General features: G+C 37.4%; 1 pseudogene across 1 annotated transcript in view; it reads left to right on the top strand.

Moving 5' to 3' along the window:
* Positions 1-990: 990 nt before the first annotated feature.
* Positions 991-13,812, top strand: part of LOC307154454 (protein NLRC3-like) — a 29,427-nt pseudogene continuing 16,605 nt past the window's right edge. The window contains exons 1-3 of the transcript XR_013824040.1: positions 991-1,208; positions 1,533-1,649; positions 4,808-4,924. The product of XR_013824040.1 is annotated as a protein NLRC3-like (transcript). The remainder of the gene's footprint in view (positions 1,209-1,532; positions 1,650-4,807; positions 4,925-13,812) is intronic.

The raw sequence follows: 13,812 nt of genomic DNA, 5'->3' as shown, positions 1-13,812 counted from the left end.
TCAGTTAATCGCCATTAAAACAAGAAGAAGAAAAAGAACCTGAGAATTTGATGATGCTCCGCGCCACTAGAGGGAGCGCGATTTTACATGTGGTTGGAGTTAAAAACGAAAGTAAAAGAGGGAAACTACGCCATTCGGAAGCACTGGATCTGTTAACACTGGGATTTAGTTTTAAACACCGTTTTTATGTAAACGGCTGCATATTGTGTGGTAAGTTCAGAACTTATTCTTCATGTAACCATCTAGTCAAAGTGAGCTGCTATTTGGTTTTGAGTTTCTTATCTTTCGACGGTTTAAACAAACAGCTCTTTATTTATTGAGACTTATATTTTATCTGACCGAATGTGGCATTAATGTACGTACAATATTGACGATTGTTGATTCTGTTATTTGATTCATCGTTGTAATGACTCACTCATTGTTGTAATGACTAAAATACATCGACACAGTAGCCAACAAAACACTGATGTAGCCTATGCTAAACGTTTAGCCTACAGCATACACGTTGCTATAATAGTGCTTAAACTGCTATATTAAAACTGTTGTACATTTTACTGTATTCAGAATTAAATCTGAGGCTACATGAATGTACCCGAATAAAACGAAAATAACTGAGCAGCAAATATTATTAAATTGATGTTTGAACTGAAAAATTAACTGAAACAATTAACTGAGACGTCACAAGAGTGTAGCCTATATGAAACCAACCATAACAAACCCTGATCAGAAGCATAGCAAAGCTGCTTGCAAGTTGTAACTGCAGTTCTGTTTACTTTAAAAAATATCAGTTATTTTAAAGACAGTTTTATTAATTGCACTAATTTTTTCAGTGCACTTATGCTGTATTGTATTTAATTTCTGCATTTATTCCGCTATTTGTATTGCTCTGGACTTAAGCTGTAATACCCTAATTGATCAATAGTACTCTATATGTGTAGGTCATGCAGTTACAGTGGATTAAGGGTATATTTTAATGTATCTGTACTCCAGTCTACATGTGGTTAAAGCATTTTTAGCATTGAACTGGATCATTGAACTACACAACTGTACTGATCTGTAAGGTCTGAAATCAGTCTCTCAACACAGTAATGTGAGTAGGAGAACACTGCCTCTAAAATGAGTTCTTCATCTGATGGATCAAGCGACAGTCAACCCACGAAGAATCGTCCCTCTGCGTCCAGTGATGCAACAGTGACCTCTGACCTCAGGTAACACATTAGCTATTTTTGCATATGTCAGATGTTTTTAATCCACATTGACTGATAGTGCATTCCTAAAGCCTGCATTTTAATAATAACTATAATGATAAATAATTGTTTGAATTTGATGAGAATAGTGAAGTCCACACTACAAATATAGCGAGATTTTTTTTTTTCATTGAAATAACTTTCAGAAAGATGATCAACAATAAAATCATCTTAACTTGTGTTTCAAAAATGAATAAAATTCTTACATGTTTAGAACAACAGAATATTTATTTTTGAACTCATCCGTTTAATTATTGTCTAAAATTCAGTTGTTTTCTGCATCAGCAGGAGGAAGAGACAGAGACCAGAGTCTCCAGAACCCAGTGGTGTGTCTGTGAAGAGTAGCAGATCCATGGAGCAACCCCCTAGATTGAGTGATGAACCAGTGTCTTCTGATCCTCTGTTAGTATAAACATTTACTCGCTAATTTACTATACTGCATATCAGATTAATAATTATATAATAAACTAAATGAAATAGCACTAAATGTACTCCAACATATGTAGGCCTTACATATGCATTGCACAGGGGAGCAACTTGAAGAGGGGTGCCAAACTTATTTATAATCTTTATTTTTTATGGTTGTTAGTCCTTGTATCACTGCCACAGTCCTTTTTGGCAATCAAAATCCATTGGTTTTAAAGAGCTTGTGCGTTTAAAGCAGTAGATGACGAAACTTTAGCAAGCGTTGGAAATAAACAAAACAGTATAGTCTTTTGATGGAGATGCTAATGTAGTTATCATTATAGTTATTGATCTTTTTGTGAATGGGCCTAAAATGTACAGTTCCCCCAAAAAATTAAATTAAGTCATTAACGCCCCTCAGGTTTCTACAAAACTGTAAGTGTATTGAAGGCTGTAAAATGCACTGATTGCTATTACGGTTCTAAATCACCTTAGAGTATTAATACACAATTAATGTCCAGTAACTAGGAGAAGACTGAAGAAGCCAGAGACAAAGATCAAATTCACTCACTGTATTGATTGATTGATATTCATTTTCTCACAATGTCAACAAAATGTAAATATCACAATAAACAGCGTAGGCTTACGTAAAATAAACAAACAATAAAAACAATGTGGTTATATTCAAAGATACAATTATATTAAGAGAGGGCAATTAAGTGGTGGAAATAAGTAAGTGTACTCAGTTTCAAGAAGTCCCAAGTATTCCAGAGGAAGTCCACTTAAAGGAAGAAGGGTGCAGAAACGTCGGTCCTCAGACGCGATGCCGTCTGGTCCTGATAGGGTTAATATGATGATGCTCAAAAGGGCCTGTAGCTTCGTGTGCTGTGATGTTCAGTGTGTGTTTGTGTGATGGGTTTGTGTGATTTGGTCAGCTGGACAAATGTAGATGAACGTGTGTGTGGTTCTATAATAAAACAAACAAACTCAATTAGTTTCTGTTACAACTCTTACAATAAAAATGCTGCGTCATTATCACTTCACGTGATTGAACGTGAGAGACATCACAAACTTGCAGGGTTCTCAAGTCTCACGCATTGGCCGTGAGACACACGCAATTCAACCAGTTCACACGCTCACACGCCACACCGTGTATTTCTCACGCTGAAAAGGCAATGCCAACCAAGTTGTCCTGCAAGCTTTATATATAACGTTGTATACGAGGCGCAGGCACACAAAGTGAAGCTTCCTGCCGCCAGCACGTATCTCGGCCAGATTGCGTTCGTTACTAGGCAACATAGATGCGCGAACCATAGGCGCGAACACACGGAAGTTGACGGAAAATTCTCGGCCGCCGTACGTTCGTTACTAAGTAACCAACAACATCACGCGAACACACGTCGTGATCTGGTCGTGATGGAGAAGGTAAGTTGGAATTAAGAAAGCTCGTCTAACATTTTTAGGCCAGAACATTAAATATATCAATGTTATCAAGGCGTCAAAATGTGCAACAAACACTTACAACACAAAACACATTTCATAAGCTGCAGTGTGTACTCTTGTGTACACACACACACACACACACACGTAGTGTTTTAATTTTTTATGGGGAATTTCCATAGACATAATGATTTTTATACTGTACAAACTGTATATTCTATTCCCTTACACTAACCCTACCCATCACAGAAAACTTTCTGCAATTTCACATTTTCAAAAAAACATAACTTTTTTGATTTATAAGCCGTTTTCCTCATGGGGATCAAAAAATGTCCCCACACGAACAAGGATTTCGGATATTGCCATCCTTGTGGGGACATTTTGTCCCCATAATGTAAGGTTTACCAGGCCACACTTACACACACACACACACACACACACACACACACACACACACCTTAATACTATGTCATTTGTTTACAATAGGGTAGGGTTAGACTAGACACATTCAAAATGCAAAAAGATTTGTTTTTCCAAACTGTTTGGAGCAATTTGTTATATTTTTGTATATTTGTAATTTTGAAATATAACATTAAAGAGTAGCCTATATTTGATGTGATTAATTGCTCTGTCATTTATCAGATTTACCAATTGTTATAATTTAAATTTGTGCTGGTTAATTATGAACAATGGTTAAAATTGGGGGGCGGGGACGGACGGGCGGGGGCGGGGCTCCATTAGGGCTCCTCCCCTAACCGCATGTGATCTCACTCCAAGCTTTTGATAAAACTTGAGAACCCTGAACTTGTGATACATGTATAATGTAGCAGCTGTTCTTTTATAACTGAATAAAGATCTTATTGATGCATTAAACATAATATCAAACAATGATTATTAGACAAAATAAATATAAGATAATCACTTACAGTCTGCAATGACGCACGTGCGAGTATTCCCCACAGAAATCCAACAACTTTAAGAGCGATCACACAACATCAGCCGCCCATCACATATGAAATACCAAACTGCTCACCAGCTATATTATCGATCTATAACTTTATGGCTTTCTGATGCACCTTAACTCGTCTCGTTTGCTCACAATAACAACTCGTCGCGCACCCACATCTCTTCTTTCTTTCCTCTATTGCCGCGTGTGTGAGATCTCGCGTCATTCTCACAGAACTCGCGAGACTTCCGATTCAAACCCCGCCCACTCGGCAAACTCAACTCTTGAATGGAACAATGTAAAACTATAATAACAACATAAATATAAAATGACCATGCCCTTTTGCACAGTAAGACTTTTGTTCATATTCGAATAACAAATTAAGATAAATTTTAATGAAACCTGAGAGACTTGTGCCCTTCTGCTGAAACTCCATGGCATCAAAAATGTGAAGATCCAAATGGCTCATAAATGTATTGTAAATATAATCCATATGAATCAAGTGGTTTAGTCTTGTGAAGAGATACAATCACTTTGTATGATGAAAATATTTAATTTAGCCTTTCGGAAGACCCTTAACGGATCTTTAAAATTTTGGTTTCATGGACTTTCAGCAGAAGGACAGCAATCTTTCAGAGTTCATTAAAAATATCTTAACTTGTGTTTCAAAGATGAATAAAATTCTTACATGTTTAGAATGACAGAATATATATTTTTGAACTAACCCGTTTAATTATTGTCTAAAATTCTGTTTTGTTTTCTGCATCAGCAGGAGGAAGAGATCGAGACCAGAGTCTCCAGAGCCCAGTGGTGTGTCTGTGAAGAGTAGCAGATCCATGGAGCAACCCCCTAGATTGAGTGATGAACCAGTGTCTTCTGATCCTCTGTTAGTATAAACATTTACTCGCTAATTTACTATACTGCATCTTAGATTAATAATGATATAATAAACTAAATGAAAGAGCACTAAATGCACTCCAAAATATGTAGGCCTTACATATGCATTGCACAGGGGAGGAACTTGTTGAGGAGTGCCAAACTTATTTATAATCTTTATTTTTTATGGTTGTTAGTCCTTGTATCACTGCCACAGTCCTTTTTGCCAATCAAAATCCATTGGTTTTAAAGAGCTTGTGCGTTTAAAGCAGTAGATGACGAAACTTTAGCAAGCGTTGGAAATAAACAAAACATTATAGTCTTTTGATGGAGATGCTAATGTAGTTATCATTATAGTTATTGCTCTTTTTGTGAATGGGCCTAAAATGTACAGTTCCCCCAAAAAATTAAATTAAGTAATTTACTCCCCTCAGGTTGCTACAAAACTGTAACACTTTCGTTTGTCTTTGAAACACAAATTAAGAAACTTTTAATTAGGGCTTGGCGATATGGCCATAAACACTTATCACAATAAAAATGTTCAGATCAGTCGATATCGGTAATTATAATGATAAATGTCAAACCCTTATTTCTTTCAAGTTTAAAGGCAAATTTTTTATCCTAAGTGAAAGTTGTAGAAACCAGATTGTTAATTGTGAATTTCACCTACTCTTTATTGACGGAACATGACAAACACACATTTTTGAATTCTTTACACTTTTCCAGTCATTTTTCCTTAAAATAAATATATTTATAGAAAAATATATTTTTTTGTTTCTAAATGTGCTTATGTGTGATATTGTTTCTAGTCATGAAACAGGTTTGAGTTACCTTATTTTAATGTCATCATTTTGATGTATTAATCTGCTGCACAGTTTGCAGTGCAGGCTGCAATATTAATCATTTTATAGGTTTTGTCTCTTGGGAATCCATGTTTGACAGTGAGTTTACAGTAGAAGTATCTTAAGTTAAGATGCAGATATAACATCCCTAAAGTGGATAAGGGCATGAGGGGACACAACACAAAATAAATGTATTAATAACCGGATTGTTTAATATCTGGTAAGGTGATTAAGGCACTGGTGCAAAAGAACACAAGAACAAAGGGCGTTTTAACTTGAGAAAAGGAATGTATTTATTCACAACAAAGTGCTCAAAAGAGAGAGACTAAAAAAACACAAATACCGCACACAGGGAGTAGGAACCTGGGCAGGGCTAAATCAAAAAAAGAAGTAAAACAAAACCCGCATTCTAAATACATTGCCTTCCCAATAAACTACTAATACAACAAGAAAAGAAAAAAAAATGCAACAAACAAAATAAAGTCTTCAGCGTTCAACACGCCCTGCCTGATCTATACTACTTAAGAAAACTCAAAACATACAATAGTTCACGGGAGCGCCAGGACGCATGCGCGAGAACTGAGCTTAAATACTCCCAAGGAGTGAGCAGTCAGTAACAAGTAGTAGTAGAAGAAGAACGCCGTAAGCTCAGTTCTCGCGCATGCGTCCTGGTGTTGTGGCGAATTCATAGTTCTTTTTGGTTCAGGTCTCAAAGAAGTTTCTCAGAGTCGAGGTTCCAGGTCAGAAGAATTAACTTTATTGACAAGCAACAAAGTGAGAAGCCGGCTGGCCATCCGGACATCTGAAGTTACAATGGCCAGTGTTCATGTCTTATATTTTTTCTTATCGCTAGGTGCCCAATGGGCACCCTCAAATCTATCTCTTCCCCTCTGTCACGCCTGGTGACCTTGGCACAGCCAGACATGACTTCTCTATTGGTCAAACCTCACACAATGGTGCTCTGTTGGTTCAATATTTTGACACTTTGCATTGCTGATGCAAGCTGGTTATTTTCCATTCTCTCATCCTTTCTCAGACCTATTTTGTCATGCTTGTCATTTTTCATTACATCATACTTAGACATGAATCAAGGAAAATTCTCCAACATATCCCCCCTTTGGGACTAATCCTAGTCCCACCTTCATTTCTGTCCCAGAATGTATCTTCATGATCAGGCTTCTCTCCATTATCTTTCAATCATGGCCAATATGGACCATCCATCTCTCTTATCAATAAGCCCACTCACAAAGGTACACCCTGGAGGAATAGTGAGACCAAACATCTCCGCCCCCACTTGACTAGGGTGGAGTAAAAGATCCCACCTTCCTTTTCTATCTTCAGTCTTGAAGGGATAGATTATTTCAAACATTTGATTTTTCAACATAATCAGCATATTTCAGTGTATAGACTCAAAATTAAGATTGTTTTCATCTTAATCAGCATATCTCAGTGTACAGACTTAAAGTTAGGATTATCCCACGGTGCCAGAGGAACTGCACAGGCGCTTCCGGTGGCCTGGAGTGCTATCTGGGTTGCTCCATCGTTGCCAGAGGTGCCCTGGGCACTATCTGGTGTTGGAGCAGACAGTGGGTTTTTAAACCACCAGTTGAGTCTGCCCTTGCTGGTCCGGCAATTGGCGACCGCGCTTGTTATTAATTTCTCTGTTTACCCCATGGAAACATCTACCAGTAGTCTTATGCACATACTTCACTTTTGATTCATAAAAAACTTTAAAATATTAGAAGTACTCTGTTATAAGAATAAAATGATTAGTAATAGTAAAAAACATTCTTATCTTTTCCCTTTATATCTGGTTGCATTACCTTGTACCACGGGCAATGACCTGCTTCAAACCTTGTATCGTCCCCTCTCATTCACATATTCATGTTTGTGACTGTTAGTGTGATTATATGTAAAAATATTCTCAGTAGGATTATAAGTGTAAAAAGAAAAAAGAAAACACTCAGGAAGGGGTCCTTCATAAAAATCAGAGAAACAATTAAAACCCCTCTAGCTAACTCCCTGCTCTACTAATGTTCTAATGATCTGTCTAATTTTACCCCAAAAACTAAAATACACAATGTTACTACCTCCCTCTCTATCAAAAAACAGAATCAAACTGTCAGAAATCAAAAGTAACAAGGCACCCCATTCCTTACTCCTTCACCAGTTCTCCTTACAGGAAGTCATCTAGTTCATCCAGTCCAGGCCCAATTTGGTGCACTCTTGTGTTTGTGCACCCGATGTCAACTCCCGATGGTTTGACTGACACATCAATCATCTGTTTGGCGGCCACGTTGGCTAGCATGGATCTTAGAAAAGGCACAACACAGCAGAAAAGAAAACACAAAACACAAAAGAAAAATGACAACAGCCACAGATATTATTATTCCCACCTTAATGAACCATTCTTTCCAAGACCCAAATATATAGTCAAACCAGTATCCAACGTCTCTGTCTTTCCCCGCATTTTCAGCAACTTCTTGTCTCAGATCCTTCAGCTTCTTCATGGCCCTAGTAAAAACTCCATCAGAGGCTGTGTTATTCGGAATAAAGGTACAACAGTCAATTCCAAACATCACACATACCCCTCCTTTTTCTGCCAGTAGCCAATTCAGAGCTTGTCTGTTTTGCCATGTCATTTTGCTGGTGTATTTTAGCTGATGGCCTAAGGAATCCATTGCTTGATCTTAGTCTTAATTGTTCTGTTGATTGTCAGAGCTAATCTGAGATGGTATGCCAAATCTTGGGATGACTTCTTTGGTTATAATTCTATCAGTTTCTGCTCCTTGGTCTGCTGAGGGTTCTGCTTCGACCCATCTGCTAAATCTATAAATGAAAACTGTATCTGTATCTTTTTCCTCTTACTGATTTTATCATGTCCACATAATCCATCACTAGATGTTTGAAGGGTCCTTCTAGAACTGGGATAGAGCCTATTGGAGTTGCGGTTCCTTTTCTGACATTATTTTGTGAATCTTTGTCTTTTTTTTTTTTTTTCTAATTCTACTATTCTAATAATCTCCCCCCTTGCGCAATGGTCAAAACCATTCGCATCTTAAATTAAAATAGTAAAAAGGGTTGCTAGTGTAATTATTTGTCTTTTAATACCTCATTGGTCCAATAGTCTGAAGTTGAGGGTTTTGCTTATGCCTTCTTGACTAATGATAGAGACTTAATTTTATATGCAATTATCTATTCTAAATTTCAAGGTGCGCATTCTAAATTGGTAACACAACTCTGATGACAAAAGCTACTGAATGTAGGCAATGTGGCATTCCCCATGTGACAGTGTCTAAATGTTTAGAATAACACAGCTGGTCGATATCAATTGCCATTTGATTGTGTTAAAACACTGCTGTCATAAACCGCAAATTTTTCAATATCTAATAGATAAAAATTTCTGGTAGGTCTGGACATGCTGTCGTTTGAAAGAACCATTATCAATTTCTCTTATCTGATTTGTCATTCATCTGTTAATTTAATTTCTCTTCAAAATATTTTCCTCTGTTGCTTATGAGATGTTCTTTTAAATGACTGGAGATGTTAGCATAATCTCGAATTCATGACCAACAATATTAACACCGTGCAATCCCTGGTAATGACAGCATTTGTGATATCACATGTTTGTAATTTGTGTAGTTACTATTTTTATTTCTAAACCTAAAAAAAAATTAACTATTGACCAAGATGGAGTGACCAGCACCATAGCCTTATCCATATTTTTTGTTATTGAACATACTTATGTCCTCTTTTTTCCTGATAGAGAGCTCAGTATCACTCAAGCTTATCAGCTCTGTCTTGAAGGCAGAGCCCAAAAGCTCTCTGTTCAATGGACAACATCATCAATCATCTAATTATTTATTTACCCCTAGTTTGTTAACGCAGTGGTCCCTCACTATGCTAAGTCCAGTGTCAGTTGTAGTTAGTTATTGAGTCATGCAAACACTTCCCCTCCCATTTTTTTAATGCTTACAGCTGGACTAATGTCTATTGAAAGAAAGCAAATAGAGAGTGTCAGCTTCACAGAATATAGAGACTGCTGTTGGACCAGTGAATAATCAAAATACAATTAATATGGCCAGTCAATAAAATTTGAAGCGATCTCTGTAGTGATCATTGAAAACGCATCACCTGTGCACACTCAGTAAAGGATGAAGCCCTTCTGCTTGGACCAGCGATCAGTTGAACTGGTTGAGCTGCTGTCTGAGTGTTTCCCTCCTCATCTGATGCATTTGATTTCTGTTGATCTGTCAGTCTTTGTTGGCATTCAAGGGTCTGGTGTCATGTTTGGACATAGTGGTTTGACTCTGGATGCTGTTGTCTCTCTGCCTCTCCTCAGTCTGGCTTTTGGCCAAGTCACGGAGGAGGCAATTTTGCATGATGGCAGGATGGTTTTCTTGGTTGTTTCTTCATCAACACAGTCTTTGTCCATACCAGCTCCTCAGAAGTTTCAGCTTCCTCTTTCAGGGTGGATGAAGGCCCACCAACCAACCGCCTCTTCTTTTCTCTGCAGCCGTGTCCTTATGTTTCTTGCTCTCACTTGTTGCACAGTCCAGTTGCTGTTGTTTATGTTGAGGCAGCCGTCCCAAAAGCTGTCTGGTGTCATCTGGAAATTGAACACTCAGAGATCCGCATGAATCAAATTCATCCTTTATAAGTTCTTCAACCATCTATTTCAATTGTCCCTAAATTTCAGAAATATCATCTGGTTGATAACAGCAGTTTCCCCATGCAATTTTAATAAAGCAAGTTCTTCTTTGCAGAATGCAGAAAATAGCAGCCTTTCAGTCTGTCTGAGTTGCCTTATTTTCAGTCACATATATAGTATTTTCATCATTTGTTATATCGATCCCTACTCTCTCAAGCATTTTAGGATTAAATCAATGAGTCTCATTACTGTGAAATGTGTATAATACAGTATGGCTGTTAAAAATGTCTGTTTAGCTTGGTCACCCAATCCTGCTCATTCAACACAATGCACAAGTTATTTTAAGTAACACAATCCAAAGATCTCAATTTCTGCAATGGATCAAATTTAAAACTGTCTCAGGGACAACAAGATGCAAACATCACAGGCCATGTCTTTATATAACAGCTCAGTCATACCCACAGCTAGCATGTCTCTCTATATATACATATTTTATCTCTAAATGTCAGATATTTCTATAACCCTTTTTATAAATTATTTGATTTTCCTCTGGGAACTACACAAAGCACTTATACTAAAGAGAAAACTCCAGTGTTTTTGATGGCCACCAGTTTGTGCAATCCTCCATATCAATCCCTGTTAGGCCTGCTTATTAATTTAATTCCCCCATAGACCGGTCAACTAACATTTAAGCAATTTTTATATTTTCTTTCAGGTTAATTTCTTAGCAATTATTTTTATTGGTGTTTTCTTGGTATTTGTGAAATTAGTCTACTTGTAATTTTGACTGGATTAGCAGATTTCACCAATCTTACTTGATCTCTTAGTAAACTGTTTTGGATACCTTTTTATTTATTTATTTATTTATGAATGTTTCAGTGTCTCTGCACATAGCCACATCTAATGTTCCCTCAGCTGGTCATTTTGTTTTTTGGCTTCTTTCTCCATTTTTGGAGGGTTGTTCTATAGTATCTCTGCAAGTTTAATATTTTGATCTTGGTATCTCTACAGGTGTTGATGCTATTATAATCTTAATTATTATCAGTGTGTTTCACTCCTTTTTAGTATTCCTTACTAACCCCAGCTTGCATCTATTCTTAACTAGTTTTCAGCATGATGGTCAGACATTTATTAAGATATCTGATTAGTCTTTCTCAGGTATTTTAAAAATGCAGTTCCTTTATTACAGGTCCACTGGTGGGGATAACAGTTATAAATAAAATCTCTCAAAGTGTTGTTCAAAGTGTATGTTGGAAATGGTTGCTCACTCTCTGGTTTATAAGCTAATCAGAACTAGGAAAGGTGAACTCTTTCTCTCTGTCTCCCTCCTTTCCTTCCTCACACACACACATACACACACGCAGTCTCACTTTCTTCTTGCAGCCCCTCCTCTCTCTGTCAGAGGCAGCCCCTCCTTTCTGCCTCTCTTTCTCATATCACAGTCACCATTTACTTTTGCTATATGAGAAAGAGACAAGTGTTCTTTCATAATTCTAGTTTCTCTTTATAAATGAATATCATTATTTTTCAAATAGTCCTAATCTGTGCATTTTACGCGCGCGCACACACTTTTATTTTACTTTTTCTTGTAACAATGAAGAGGCAAAGCCAAATTATTTCTAATTAAATTTTTTTTTGTTTGTTTGTTTAAGATTTGTCTCCCCGTTTCCTCTCCTGCCCCTCCTATTTGTCCATCGTTGCAACATTCTCAGTTGTTACTGACTGCTCTTTTTTGACAGCTGACTGCACTTCTGTCTTTTTCATGAATTTCTACCAACATATGACTGGTATGGTCGGTGTTGCTCCTCAAAACTACCACTACCACCAGTTTTTCCAGTGTCCAATTATCTATCTGTGCTGGTCTGATTTCTCCTCCCTGTCCGACTTTAACAATTGTGTCATTTTCCCATTTTTCTGGCCTTGAGCTTACTACCATATACATGTTCCTCAAAATCATGGCTCCTCCCAAACCCTCAGGCCAAGTGTACCAGGCATTTCTTTTCAGGTATGGGATGTACAATGGATTTAGCTTTATTTCTGATTTTGTCAGCAAGGAATCCAAAAGGGTAGTTTTGGGAAGGTCAAATCTGTTCAAGTGTGGTCTCTGAGCTTCAAGAGTTATTTGTTTTTTATCACATCACGTCAATCCCCTAAGAGCCACTCTCGTTCAACCTGGTTCAAGTTTGTTATTCTTGTCAATTTTTTTTAAAAGCTCATCCTTCCCTTGGTCTGTTAACTCCTGTCTCTGCCCTTCATTATCTATTCTAACCAGAAGTGATTCTTAATACCTTTGGTATCTTTAATGCATCTTGAAAATCATTCTTCTTTCCGCAATCTAGCCTCGTAATTATCTCTCACTCTAGACCACGTGTACTTTTCTTCAGGTGTCAAAAGGTGAAAAAACTCTATCTCTATCACTTCTCTCCCTCCTTATTTCTTTAAATCAACATAAACACTTTCAGTCTGTTATAACGCACACTCATACACCCGGGATTTCATACACACTGTCGCACAGCCGTGCACAGAGTCACTCACACCCACGCAAAGTCGCTCTGAAACACACACACTCAGAGTCACACACACATACAGAGCTGCCCTCACACGCAAAACCACTCTCACACCCACTTCAAAACCTCACACACACACACACAAAGTCGCTCTCCCACACTCACACAGCGCTGCTCTCACACACTTATTTCCCTATTTTTCTTGTAACAAATGAAAAGACAAAGTCAATCAATCAAACTTTTGACAATATGGGCTGTGTTTCCCTATTCGGATCACATCGATTACAGTTCGGAGAATGGCCAAACAGCCGACAAAGCCAATTTCGGGGAATATTCTTTGTTCCTTGATACCTTGGTTTTTTTTATTTTCCTCTCATCAATTTCTGTTTTATCATCCATTCAACATTTAATAACACTAATTCAATAAATTATTTTTGTGAGAGTTTTATTTTATGTGCCTTTGTCTGTCTCAGCTTTCTCACTCCCTTTTTTCTCACTGAGCGGTGCCAAGGTTTTGTACTTTGTAACAATTTCGGGACAGTGGCTCAAATGTAATTTCATGCAGAGCACAGAGCTCAGTTAAAAACACTTTGTCTATGCGTCTCCGTCCTTTCTATGAATTCTGCTCAAACACGGCTATATCATTTCTAACTTTTAATTTCTATCACTTTGGGTTTTTAGAAAAAAACATTATAAGTAAAAGGTTTTATTATTATTGTCACTTTTGCTAATTTTCTCCGAAATGACCTTCCTCCTTATTTTTTAAGATGAAAAATCACTTAGACATACAAACACAAACACTTTTCTCCTCACATAAAACAGATCACGTGCGCACACAATAAAACAGATAAGACTAACAATGAAGTGCTTCTCTCGTTACAACGCACCTCCTGCGTTG

The sequence above is a fragment of the Squalius cephalus genome, assembly GCF_949319135.1.
Source record: "Squalius cephalus genome assembly, chromosome: 2".
NCBI classification, from domain to species: Eukaryota; Metazoa; Chordata; class Actinopteri; order Cypriniformes; family Leuciscidae; genus Squalius; species Squalius cephalus.
The sequence above is the reverse complement of the archived record's forward strand: the minus strand, read 5'-3'. Positions and strand labels throughout refer to the sequence as shown.